The sequence below is a fragment of the Homarus americanus genome, unplaced genomic scaffold (assembly GCF_018991925.1).
Source record: "Homarus americanus isolate GMGI-L3 unplaced genomic scaffold, GMGI_Hamer_2.0 scaffold39155, whole genome shotgun sequence".
NCBI lineage: Eukaryota > Metazoa > Arthropoda > Malacostraca > Decapoda > Nephropidae > Homarus > Homarus americanus.
In genome coordinates, this window is record NW_024737042.1 from 4,525,831 (window position 1) to 4,540,705 (window position 14,875).

The window sequence follows — 14,875 nt, forward strand, 5'->3', positions numbered from 1 at the left end:
TTGTCTTCAGTGTGAATTGAAGAAGTTTTTTTCCGTGTGGATTAATGGGATTAGTGCCGTGTGTGTGTGTGTGTGTGTGTGTGTGTGGTGACCAGTACATCAGGAGAGCCTTCACACCACTTTTTTTATATTTGCATACACATCGACACCTGGGGGAGGAGGATCACAACTCCTTAATTAATCAGATGATACAATATTCCCCCATTAACCCCTTCACTACGGGGTTAAGAACACACAGTTACATGATCTACAAAACATTCAGTAACAAAACCCTGATACTGAAAGAGATAATCCAGCAATATCATTAACTATCACGCGAAGACAAAATATACTGGGATAAACTATTTTTCTCGAAACTGGAACTATAACAATTTTGGAGCTGAAGAACGACATAATCACTTCAGAAGTCACACACACACACACACACACACACACACACACACACACCTCACCCTCCCCCAATGAGTATATCAATATCGTACTGTAATATCAACATTGTCTTAAATCATCTGTAAAACCCTGACGACAAATTTAATGCGGTGAAGCGTTTAAAAAAATAAGAATTCCTCATTTATCACACATCACTGACACTTCTATTACTATACTTATCATTGACTCGTATAAAACCATCCACACAGTATATTTAAACAGTTTAGTCCCCCGTGCCCCCTCCTCCAGTCCCCCGCCCCTCCTCCAGTCCCCCCGCCCCTCCTCAGTCCCCCACACGTATAAGGTACAGTAGTGTCTTGGTCCTCCTCACTATAAGCCTTATCTACCTCACTTAATACATCCTAATATAAAGCAGTCTCCCTCTCTCCCCTCACCTCAGTCTCCCTCTCTCCCCCTCCCTTCAGTCTCCCCTCTCACCTGTCTCCCTCTCTCCCCCTCACCTGTCTCTCTCTCTCCCCCTCACCTCAGTCTCCCCCTCACCTCACACATCAGCAACACGTCACCTTACTCTGCACCTCAACAACTAGTCACAGTCTGCGTGCGTAAAATTAATAACATATTCGATTTACGACTTGGAATTTTCGCACGGGTTTCACTTTCATCTATGCCTGAACGAACCGAGACTTTCAACTAACTACAGGCTGTTTATAGTGTCCCTGGCCAGTTTATAAAGTCTCGTTGATTCAGTGTCTCTCCGGCAATAGACACCTCTCAATTTGTTTTCCTTTTCAATAGTGTGTCGACTGGTATTGCTGAGTAACCGTAAACATTTAGCGGTGGTTTCCCTTCAAATTTTAGTCCTGTCATATACAGTAATATAAATTAAAAAATAAATAAATAAATAAATAAAAAATATATTAAGAATCGCCTGAAGAAGTTTCTCCCTGAACCTTGATCCCCCTAGAAAATAAATAAATCGGGTAAAAAACATCTTAAAGACAAGAGTTAAACTACGTGGAAATGAACCACAAGTCTATCAAGCGTTTACCTCCAAAGTGCTCTTGAGGATTTTACGCTATTTAGTCTAATATTAACTCACACTTTACACCCTCAGAATTTACAGTTGATTAGTGGTGGGCAGATATAGAGCCACAACCCCCCCCCCCCTACCCACACACACCTGGAAAGATATATCTGTCGCAGGTGTGCCCCGAGATACACCTCAAGTAATGCGTCAACTCAAGTTTAAAAGCAGGTAGATTTTTGTCGTTTCCATTGGGGAGGGTTATAGCAGCGGGGGGGCAGAGTGTGTTCCCAGCCCCCCACCCCGGCCAGGTGCTGGTAGAAGTTGTGGAAGTGGCCGCCGTGCTTGTGGTTGTGTGACTCACGACTAATAACATTAATTTTACCTGGATACTGCTAACACAACCTGGGATATCTCTTGTTAACACACTACAGATGTGCTACCAACAAAGGCTACAGTTTACTACAAAGGTGTCACTTACATAGCTGAGGGTGTTTTAGTTACTGTTTACAAAGGTGTTACAATCTACAAAGGTGCTACTACTACCGACACTTCACCTCTCATCCTATAGGTATCATCATTTTGTTGCCATTTCATTCTACTTCCATCATTCAACCTCCTTCACCACCACAATTATCATCCACCACCACTATCATCCACCACCACCACCACTACCTTCCTCCACCACCACCATCATCCACTACCTTCCTCCACCACCACCAGCATCATCCACTACCTTACCTCCACCACCATCCACTAATGCCATTCACTCCACCAGCCATTCACTCCACCAGTATCATCTACCTTGACACACACACACACACACACACACACACACACACACACACACACACACACACACACACTACCCTTGTGAATCATTACTACGGCATCTCTGTGTTTATTTCCACCCATGAATTCCTGACATCCGTTTATCACCGAGGCGCCAAATGTAGCCTTGTTTGATTGGACCATATAGGTGTGGCTAATGTCTTATGGGTAGTGTGGCTAACGTTTTAAGGGTAGTGTGGTTAACGTTTTATGGGTAGTGTGACTAATGTTTTATGGGTAAGGTGGCTAATGTTTTAAGGGTAAGGTGGCTAATGTTTTAAAAGTGGTGTGGCGGTTTTAAAAATGGTGTGGTTATATTCAAGGATGGTGTGGCTATATTGAATGATGGTGTGGTTATGTTGTAGGATAGTGTGGGTAAACTCAGAGGCAGCTAAAGAACGGTAATGCCTCCCCCAAAAATCCTTGAAATGGGGAGGGTTTGGGTGCTGAGCTCTTTGTCTTGTGCTCAATACAATTAAAATCAATACTGCTGTGGGTCCTGACGTACGATACATATACATCCAAATATCCATCGATTTTGCACAGAAACAAGGCTAACAAAGTACAAGGGTTCATACACAGGAGTGTTAGTTAAAAGACTAGCGAGGTTATCCTAAAACTATATCTTGCGGCGTATGCAGTTCAGTTCTGGTCACCGTACTAAAGAATGGATATAAATTCCCTAGAAAGCATTCAGAGGAGAATGACAAGACTAATCCCGGGCATTAGGAACATTGGGTAAAGAGACAGGTTAAAGCTTCTTATTTTGCACTCCCTTGAGAGACGCAGAGTGAGGGGCGATATGATCGAGGTGTATAAATGGAAGTCAGGGCTAAACAAAGGAGATATAACAATGGTACTTAAATTATCCAACCAGCAGCGAACTCGTAGCAATGGTTTTAAATAAGACAAATTTAGATTTAGGCGAAAGATAGGTAAACACTGGTTTGGAAATAGAGTAGTGGATGAATGAAAAGTTACCAAACATCATCATTAACTCAAATACGCTGGATAGCTTCAAACATAGGTTGGACGGATATGTGAGTGATAGGGGTTGGTTGCCAATAGACCCGCTGCACGAACGGATGCCCCTGAAAAAAAAATTGCATGGAATAGTTTGAAATCTTAAACACGACTCTTAGGGTAAACCTCTACAGTATGCTTTAGGGGAGAGGTAGGAAGCCTTTCTTTGGTGTGGCTGAGTTATGGAAGTGTGGCTATGTTTAGTGATAGTCTGGGTGAGCTACGACTGTGTTGATTAGTTAAAAAAGATGTGGCTAAGAAAGATACTGTGGCTGAGGTAAGGATGGTGTGGTTGGGACAGTGTCCATTCAGTAACACTAGTGGCTGAGACCAACACAATCACCCACGCCATAGCAATAAGACACATCCACCTTCTCACACGGGGGACTCTGCATTGTGTCCTACCCCCTTCCCACGGTAAAAAGTTCACACGGCGGCTTCCTCCCAAAAATGAATCATGGCGGAAGTACCATTACAGTCATAGATACATCCTCCAACAGCAGGTCACCAGACAGTCCTCAAGCACAAAATCACTAAGTTGTTTAACAGGAACAAATGTGATGTCTTGATCGAACCAACAGGAAAGTCTTTTATCGATGGACAGATAACTCCGGCATCTCAGGGTCTCGCCTAGGAGGTGGTGGTCACGCAATGTCTTTGAGGACAAAATTCCACGTGTCAGTTTCCCCGGTGAACATTATCTCATGGACATCCTTGTAGAGGTCTTTTGCCTTCCCCCACCACCATCCAAACTTGAAATTCAGGTTTTGGACAGGTATCTCCTGGCATTAAAAAAAACGCGAGGTATAATAAAAATGCAGATATAACAATATAGATAAATAACACAAATATAAAAAAAAATGCAAGGCACCAACACTCTCCCTGTCTTTATCACCAACACTGTGTTTTAAACTTCTCTTAAACGTTTTATTTTCTCGGACATCACTTGACTTACACGAGGTAATACTTAAAAGCGTTGGCGTCCCCTGTGGCCCCCTGTGTGGAGATTTAGGTAAGGACCAAAGAATCCTTCCATTATACATGTATAGTAAAATGGACAAAATCCCAACAGTTCAGGTTCTACTCAAGTCTAGAGACACTGCTGGGATATGTTAGAGTGCGTATAACTTATACCTACAACACAACTACCCGTCCATTACCTACTACACATTCCCTAACAGTCGTAAACAAACATGCATAGTTTTACCAAGACCTAAAAAGGAAAGGTAACTTACGTATAACATCATAAGACTAGTATCACTGTGAAGCATAACACTACACCGACAGTTTAGGTTTATCTATAAGTCTACTTTGAAACACAACGTTGTCATCATCCACACACATTAAGAGTAAAGTATATATATCCACTCATATGTAGAAACAAGTAATTTCCTCTATTTACATAAAACCGACACAGCCATTAATAAGCTTTCTCCTATATAAGACAACACGGAAAGTAAAACAAGCGAGCTTCAACACAACAGAGGCCAACTATTACTGGTCATGAGCAGGGTGCATCAAGGTCACACACGTCCACAATAATGCAGGCGCCATGACACACCACCACCAAGCGCTCGTACACAAGGTAACCCCACGGAAATGGAAAGTATTTTTTTCCATCTCGTGCACCACGGGTTCATGGCCGTAATTTCTCCATGTTTCTTGGAATACATGATTTCCCATTGCTTCTTCGTTTCGCTGTGTGATTTTGTATTCCCTCTCTTTAATATCAGTGACACGACAGTTGTGAGAAATCTGTCCCAGGACACTATAATTCACCTGGACTCGTCTTATGTAGGAAAAATAACATCTTGGTTGTAGACATTACATCGTGACGTATGGCTGTATAGCTGCCAGAGTCTCCAGTATTTGTAACCAACTACAAATCCTGTACTATTCGTTAATAGCTAAATTATTAAACATTACACTTATTCAACAAATACACACACAAAATGAAAACTCTGATGACAAAAAACTTTGATATAATGAAGAGTTAGTAAGAAGAGAATGGAAAGGTTAAATCAGTAGGTAGCACCCGCACGGAGGAGGCGGGGCTTGCAACATTTCCCGCGTTTCCCATGAGCGTCACGTGACCTTGGCCTGCTTCCGCTGTACGCAGGTGTGTTGTTACCGCAGGCTGCCTCCTCTCTCGCTATCAGAACCAAGATTACCTTTCTTATGTTTATTTTTTCTAAACTATGGTGGCAAGTCTCTGTCCAGATATCCATACGTTTATCAGAAAATATGAAATATTAAATAGTAAATCTGCCGAAGCTAGTGAGGCTACACCATGTAAACTAATGAGGGTTATGTAGTAGTAGTACACATCTTTATCCATCATCCACAATAATAAACTGTTCTTTCGTAGAGAAAGGCGTTCTTTCTAACTATTAACACGAGCACCAACATGCATTAACAAAAGACACACACAAGGGTCTAAGTCGTGCCAAGCCCACAAGGTCGAACATTATAAAAAGGAAAACTTTTAAACCTAAGTTACCAACGCTAGAAATTGGACAGAATAATACCCGGCAACTGACTACACACACACAGATGCGGTGCTGCTGGGGAGACCAGTCTGCTGAACAACAGTATCTGACACGTGGTGACTGAACTATATGACACCTGACGACATCAATATTAATATAGTCAGAACAATTGTAACAAAGAGAGGAAACCATTTCCCAATCGCCTCACTCACTCATGCCAGATATCACAATAACAACAGACTGCGATTTCCTATTGATCATGGTCTACTGAACAAGTAAACGTTATTAACGTTTGTTTACGGTAAATATCAACAATAATTCCTCATATGGCCTTGTTGCAGTGGTAAATTTTAAATGAATCTTAAGTTGTAATAAGAAGTGTTGGTGCATGACGTCAGTGGATTTGTATTCCAGGAGGCAGGCACAGGAGGTGGAGGCCCTGCTAACATAGGTGGCCAGGTGTTGTGAAGCTAATGCTGCTGTGACCCGTTATCCAGCCTTTACACACTACCACCACTAATACTACTACAGCACTACACCCAACTGCCTCTCATAATACACCACACTGATAAAAGAATTCAATAATATAATTTCTTGCCTGTCAGTCTCTCCATTCCCCCCGTTTTGTGTAAAGTAAATCAAGTGATCTTCATAAACAAAAACAATAATGTAATAATAACACATAATAACAATACGGTACTACTACTATTGATGGTAATAAAAATAATAAAAATAATAATAATAAACAGCGTAAAATCAAAATTAATACTCTACACAGGCATCTCACTCACCACAGTAACTCTCCCATCCTACCATATCCCCACTAAATCAACTTTAATAACTCTTCCATAATTAAAAAAAAAAAATATATATATATAGACCATGAAGCTGTAATCTCGACTCATCACAAAGATTGAAATAATTACAAGACGGCTCGTACTTATTAAGAAATTTATTACCTACACCCGCTTCTCAGAATGCATAGTAAACGCACCAAATAATTTCCCTGTATATGACTGAGTCCTGTCATCAAGTTATTAGCAAGTGGTATGGTGATTTGCCACTTAAAGAGAGGTATACCATAATCAAACAAACACGAGTATACACAAACTGAACTAACAACAATACGCTGAAAATCCCTCTGCAACTATTAACACTACTTCACAAAATCATAACTAATACAACTACCAGATCATCACTGCTACAATAACTAATGACCGATATCTACTACAAATACAAAACCATTGTCACAACAACAAATACTTTAACCACATCCGTTTCCACTTCCCGCCACTGATGTTTACCCCCCAAAAAACCCTTCCCTCGGTCGATATATAAACAAGAGCATTTTCGAGTTGACACTAAATTATACTTCTCGTCTCAGAAGATTATAGAGAACGAAACAATATCTTGTTCGTATTTGTCAAACGAGAATTATAAGGAAGGCGAATACGACATCATATTTGTAATCTCGCAACACCACCAATGAACTATTTCGTGGAGGTGAAAGTGTAGCACTGCCGCCGTATTGAGGAGCTAGTGTGTGTATGTGTGAGTTAATTTTTGCACTCGTAATGTTATCTCAACAGCTATAAAAGGCATAGGGACTACGCTTCATATTACATTACAAATACAAATAGACTTTTTTCTATACAGTACCCTGATAAATATTGTAATATATTAACAAAGGTTACAAAGAAAGGGTCACTTGGAAGGGAGCGATGCATGAACGGGCAGCCAAGTGTGAGAGGAAAAATAAGTCAGTGGGTTTGTAAGCCGATTAGGCGAGAACATCACTCAAAACACTTAAATGCAATGAAAAAAATGAAGTGGTGGTACTGTGGTTCTGTGTCAAAGTTGTCTCCTCGTCTGCCTTGGTCTTTAAAGGTTACGCAATTATTCTCGTAAAAATCAGTTGCAGGTAAAGGTAAACTGTTAACGAAAAAGGGGTAATACATCTGCTAACTCAACTAACGACCACAACCTCATTTGATCGTTACAAAATCTCACAGCCGTCTGGCAATAAATGGAGTGGACACAGAACAATTCTCTGGTCAAGATGACAGGTCGTCGATGGCGTTTACCCCGAGTCAGAAAAGCTTCCATTTTTATTAAGGGATAACACTGGGAAAATTCAGTAGGTTATACCCTCCAAGCTTTATTTCCAAGCCCACAATAAGATTTCACCAAACATTGCTCTGTGAACGTTTTAATATTTATTTATTGTCAGCTTATAAACTGGCTTGCTTCGTTTACTACATACTCAGATACAAAGTGATACAGACTGAACCTACGACCGAAGCATGAACACAATCCAAGTGACAACGATGCGCCAAAAAGATATATCCACAAAGTTATTACAGAACCATGCAAGGTTGCCAGATTTTTTCTGCGAACTCACTCCATTACTGAAAGTACACTTCACTTGACAAAGCCACTAAAATCATCCCACAATAAAATAATTGCCTAATATAAAAAGTTCACACTGAACAAGGTAAAACATAAACTCAGTCCGTATTTACTTTAAAAAATATGAAGCTAGGGGTCAGTAATAAGTTAGGTGGGTTTTAGGGAGTGGGAAGCCACAGACAGACTCAGGTATCGGAGGAGGGCGTAATTACCGCCACAAAGGCTAGTGAGACTCGTGCAGGAGTTCCGTTGTTCACCACCTTAAAGTGTCCTAAGTCCCGCCTCCACCACCCTCTCACTTTTCCCAAGTGTTAAATGTTAACAAAATAATTGGCAAAGCTTGGAGTACAGTTCGCTTATTCTCAGGTCTTGACACGTCTCACTGCCATAGATCATATTCATAAACAGTATATATATATAATATATATATATATATATATATATATATATATATATATATATATATATATATATATATATATATATATATATATATATATATATATATATACACCTGTATATAGGTCAGAGTCGTGTGAGTGATATCACTGTTCACTGCCACCCAGGACAGTGGTTCATGTACAGTAGAAGCCATATTCTATTTGAGAACTAATAAGTGTAGACTAGCAAATTTTGGATAAACAGCAAGAAGGTCCTCAAGCACTTCTGATTCAATGTAATAATAATATAGTTCATGATACAATAAGCCAGGTGGCCTGGTCTTCAACAGTGTCACATTCATTGGACAGGCCAAGGTCACGGTCAACATTTTCTTTCTTACATGCTTCATTGGCCAGTCTATCAGCACAGTCATGATACCTAATTCCAACATGGGACGGAATCCAAACAAATTCAATACGAAAGTTGTTTTCCTTAGCAGTTATCACATCTCTTTCAATATCACAGACAACTTTAGACAAAGAGCTTGATTTCAAAGCAATTTGAGAATCACAGAATATCACCCCACCTCCATTTTCTTTAAGGTAGTCTGTAGCTAAGTAGATTCCCATTAGTTCAGTTTGTGTTGTGCTGGCCCAGTTGTTCAGCCTTTGCATGTTTGACACTATCAACTCCCTTTCTTTATATATTACAAATGCACAACCTGTTCTACCTGTGTTTGTCTGCACAGAACCATCAGTAAAAGCATAAAATTCCCTTGATTTAATACTCTCTCTATGTGACAATCACCCCAGACGAACCCATTAATGCCATTCCTCCTTGGCTGGATATATCAGTTCCTATTAATTACACTCCTGTTAGTAGTAAGCAAATGTTAAACACCGATGTGGTGAGTGAAGTGTATTACACTATTAACAGTCCCAAGAGTGACACCCACAACACATAATTAAAAAATTATCAGAACTGGTAGTCAAAAATACTTGGGAAAGTATTTTGAGTTCTTTGATAATGTGAACGAGTTTAACAATGATGTAAGTTCCAATGACGTATGTTCCTTATTCTTAGAAATAAACGTTTATTTTAATAATAATAATAATAATAATAATAATAATAATAATAATAATAATAATAATAACAATAATAATAACAATTAATATAACATTTGTTCTTAAGTTCAAATTTGACTATTCAACGTATTATTTTGATGTATGAAAATTTACTTTCTTCGCCACTTGGCGCTAATAACGTTGTTCATTATGTGAAAAGAAACCCAGCAACCCACGCACGTAGGTCACGCTCATCACCCATAAAAATTATTTCTTACGAAATAAATAATAGCGCACTCGGCCACCACAGGGTCACGTCCAGCCACCACAGGGTCACGTCCAATGGCTGATCAAAATTATAATAAATTTTACAATAGTACATTATCTCAATTTTGTTGTTGACTTAATGCAAATGTACCTGAATCTGCGCTGCTGGTGTTGGCCAAGTCTAGTCATAAATGAGCTCACACTCGGTACCGCCACAACACTGCCAAGTTATTCCAAGAGTTTACAATTCTTTATCCAAAATAATGTAGTCCGCCCTGACAGTTATTTGTGCTTGTGGCTTCAACCTTAGGCCGTGACTTTTAGTCGAGCGGACAGCCGCTATCTCCAAGATATAGACAGACTGTGTAATGTCCTCAGAAGTGCTTGTGAACTTCTAATAAATCACCCCTTGCCCGTGTATAGTATAAGCTAGGTAACTGCAGGCGTTCTAATCTCTCTTGATAAGCGAGGTGATGGAGTGCAGGCACCAGTTTGGTGGCCGACCCTCTTTTAGGAGTTCTCAATCAACTGAGTCAATAGTCTCTGGTTTGCTGCGCATATCTTGGGGACCAGACGGCATACAATACTTCAAGCGGGGGAGCACCTCACGTTTAAAAGAGCGTTAAGGAGGACAGACCATCTAAGTATGTGAATAATCTTCGTATGAGTCCTAGTAATTTATTCATTTGATTTACCTTCTTGTCATAATGGTTCGAGAACTTCAGCTCGTTGTCAATTCAACATAATGTAAACACCCAGATCCTTTTCACATTTGGTCTCAATTATTGATGTTTCTTCGTCGCGTTAAGATGTGTGATAGGCCTCCTGACTATCGGTACTAGCTGGGTGCATCCTCTAGCATTTCTTAACGTTGAAACTTAACAGCCATATATTAGACCTCTCCTAAATCCTACAGATATCTTGTAAAGGTGCGTCCAAACCTAGCAAACGAACATGAACAAGCAATAGCGAACGAGCCAAGGCAAATGTTTGTTCTTGCTCGTTCACTAGGTCTGGACGTGCCTTCACGGTCTCCTATTTATGGAGCCAACGGGCTCCAGCAAATAGTTCACTTTACTCCTTGTGATATTCAGTGTAGTATCCATGTTCTTACTTCTCAACAAGTCAGGCCAGTCCATACTCTTTGTCTTTTATCACATCCTATTGTAATTAACATTGTAATATTTGAACCTTGGCTCGCTCTCGTTATGTACTAAATAACAGATAAATCTGAAGGGTAAGAGCACGTGACGTTTAATAGTTTTGGTGTTTGTTCACCTCTAGTGAGTCGGATCTTAACATGTTGGAATAGGAAATTCTAAAAAAACAAAAAAAGTTGCAAGGTTATTCAAATCATTTAATATAATTTCATTTCTCCAGACAATGTCGCCATAATTGAAGTCTCCCCACGACAAGGAGGTTAGGAGGTTGCTAGAGTTGAGCGCCGTTGTGTTGTCTATCAAGGCTTAAATTTCTTTGGTTTCATTATCTACAATTTGGAGATAAGTAAATACATCTAACAATGAGTGTCTCTTCCCTTCAGATTAATTTTGCAGCATTTCGATTCTTCAAACACATCTTCCACCTGGTTAGTATAGTTTAAGGTATATCAAGGTTACATAAAGATACAGTGTGCCTTACAGTATTACGTCTGGATAAATTAGATGAAATTCGGGAAGGCTTATGGTTAAGTCAGGTTACGAGTTTCATTAGGTACGAAAAAACACCCGGACTAAAGCGCCTTGGGATAAATAGTAGTGGCTGAGTTAGGTTTGGTGACAAGTTTAGGTTTAGTTACTATGTTAGGTTTAATGGCTGCGTTAAGTTGCTAGTTTTATGTACGAAAAACGTCCAGACTTGACACAGGATAAAAACGCCTGTATATGTATAAACATCCCAGTCAAAATCGGTTAAAGCAAGAAGACCCTCCTCCTCCTCCTCCTCCAGTGATCGCTAACAGTAGGTGAGACACGAGACGAAGATCATCTGGTCGTGTGCACCTCCTATACCTATCCTTCCTCCCACCTGGACACACAATTAATTAAGTGAAGGAGTTGCGTGTCGGCCAAGCCTCATAATGTATCTAAATACATCACCCTCTACGGCCTCCCTCACGCACCGGCAGGATAATTACACCGTCTTACAATTATAAGCACAGATGCGATGTTTTATATAACCACAATGCATTCTTAACTGATTCAGATTACTTCGGAGTAGTTTCTAAGAGGACTAACTGTACTAAACTTCATGAAACATAAATTTTTCTCTCCCAGGGCTACTGAGTTTTGTTCCTAATATTAACAGGACGACACGCAGGTAATCTGGGTAAGCAAAATTAAGATTCTACGTCAACCACGAGTCTCTTCTCCTTTGGACAACAACTGTTATTGTTATTATTATTATTATTTTTTTTTTATTGTTATTGTTATTATTATTATTATTATTATTATTAGTAGTAGTAGTAGTAGTATCATTATATCATTAGTAGCATTAGTAGCATTACCATCATTAATAGTAGCAGCAGTAGTAAAAGTAGTAACTTTATATTACTATTATTACTATTATATTTCTTGCAATTACCCTGGAGTGGTCTCTGTGGGGTAAAACATATCACAGTATTAAAATCTTTCTGTTAAACAAAGACACCAGGTATGCAGCTTACCACTTTAATCCAGGATAATGCGCTTTGTAAACATAAATGCTCTCTAAATTGCTTGAGATTCCTTGAAGGTGGTTACTGAGAGGAAGGAAATTATCTGGCAGACCCAACACTACTTATTGTAACCTGACTCTAGCCTAACCTAACACTACTTACTGTAACCTGACAAGTTTAACCGAACCAAACCTAACACTAATTACTGTAACCTAACCTAACTACTGTACCGTGACTCCAACCTACCCTAACCTAACTCACCCTACCCTAACCTAACTCACCCTACCCTAACCCAACTCACCCTACCCTAACCCAACTTACTCTTACCTAATTCAACTTAACCTTAATCTATCGCTCACACCTACGGCTTCCATAGTCACAGAAACTACTCGGATTTCAAGAAAGTTTAGGCTCTTGGGGTTTTGTCCAATGCTATTCTAGATGTGGGATTTTGTTCACAGGGAAATTTCTAATGGGATTTTGTTCATTCGGAGATTGTCTCATGGGATTTTGTCCGAGTACCTGGTAATGGTGATTGTGTGTAGGGCCGACAGGTGTATCATACCGTTACAAACCATTATTAATAGAGTTAACAAAGAGCGTGACGGTGACGCAACAGTTTGTGGTGGTGGTGAAGGTGTTACAAGGCCACGCCCCAACCAAGACGCCGTCACACCCCATAAATCACACGTTACAATCAAGATGCAGTCACATCCAATAAGTCACACCTTAACATGATAAACCAGAGAGAAAATCACACGTTACAACCAAGACGCTGCTACACCCCATAAGTGACTCTCACGTCACACCAAAATCACCGTCGCATCTTAAAACCATGACTTAACCTAAGACAAAATCACATGTTACATCTATGATACCGTCACACACCGTAACACACACAAAAATCAAATACAGACCTGGAAGAAAGATACATAGCCTAATCAAACACTGCTTACTGAAACTTGACGCTAACCTAACCTAACACTGCTAACGTCGTCACACACCGTAACACTCATCTTATGGTTACGAAGGAAGTCACACGTTACAGCCCCTACCCGTAGACAGGTCCTCCTCAGCTATCAACTCACCCCTCTCACACCGCCTACCCTTACCACTTCACCTCCAGACTAATACATTGTTTTGGATCACGTAAACATTACCCCGCCCACCTTCCGTCTTATTTTACCTGACAACTAAGAACCTTAACGCTACATGCGGGTTAGGTTAGGTTTAAGTTAAGTTTAGTTAGGTTAGATTATATAAAATTTGGTAAGGCATGGTTAGGCTAGGTTAAATGTAAGTTTAGTTAAGTTAGATTCGATGAGATTAGGTTAGATTAGGTTAAAGGCGAGTTTAGTTAGGTTAAAGGTAAGTTTGGTTAGATTCGATGAGGTTAGGTTAGGTTAGGTTAGGTCAGTTAAAGTGGTTAAAACTTCTTGAGATCCATTACCTAGACTCACATTCTTTTATTGTGACTAAAGTTGTTTCAGGAGACACTAACGCACCGTGATATTTCCCACAGGAGAAGGAAGTCACGCGCCTCCACAAGACATAACGTCATCAGTTATTTTAAGACACTGTATTTCCCCCCAGCGAAACTTCATTTAGATCCCGATATTGTATTTATTTTCTCAATCGTGTTCTAAAACTACTGCATTTCTCGTTATTCATCGTATTTTTAATTTACTTTATTTCCTGCATTTCTATTTTAATTTATTTATTTGCTGATTTTTATATTTATCATTGTGCTTTTGTTTTGGGTTAATTTAACTTTTTACTCATTGTGCTTTTATTTTTTGGGTTAATTTATCGTATTTTGTATAGTACATTTTTCCCATCAACTAGTTCTCCTATCCCATCCATACATTCATGAAACTAATTTATTTCCCAAGCATTATCGTTCCATTCGCCGGTTTCATGTATTTACTATAATTTTATTTTATCTCTATCTTTCAATTACATCTTTAATAACGACACATGTTTAAGTAGCTAATTAATCTTCCCGAACCAACTGCAGGTGGTTAGGTTAGGTTAGGTTTCCTGGGATTGAAGGAGTGACTGATGAAGTATGTCGTGGAGGAGCAGCAGGTGATGGTGGAGGAGGAGCAGCAGGTGTCAGTGAAGGAGGAGCAGGTGATGGTGGAGGAGCAGCAGGTGATGGTGGAGGAGCAGCAGGTGATGGTGGAGGAGCAGCAGGTGATGGTGGAGGAGCAGCAGGTGATGGTGGAGGAGCAGCAGGTGATGGTGGAGGAGGAGTGGTGGAGGAGCAGGTGATGGGGGGAGGGGGGAGAAAGTGAAGCCGTGACAGTTGACAGTGGAGGAGAAGCATCAAATGGTGTGTTAC

The 14,875-nt window shown here is 39.9% G+C and overlaps 1 protein-coding gene across 2 annotated transcripts in view; it reads right to left on the reverse strand.

Annotated features, from left to right (window-relative positions):
* The window catches only part of LOC121872609, a 160,818-nt gene that overhangs the window by 78,597 nt on the left and 67,346 nt on the right, over positions 1 to 14,875 (reverse strand). The gene's annotated exons all lie outside the window — the stretch shown is intronic.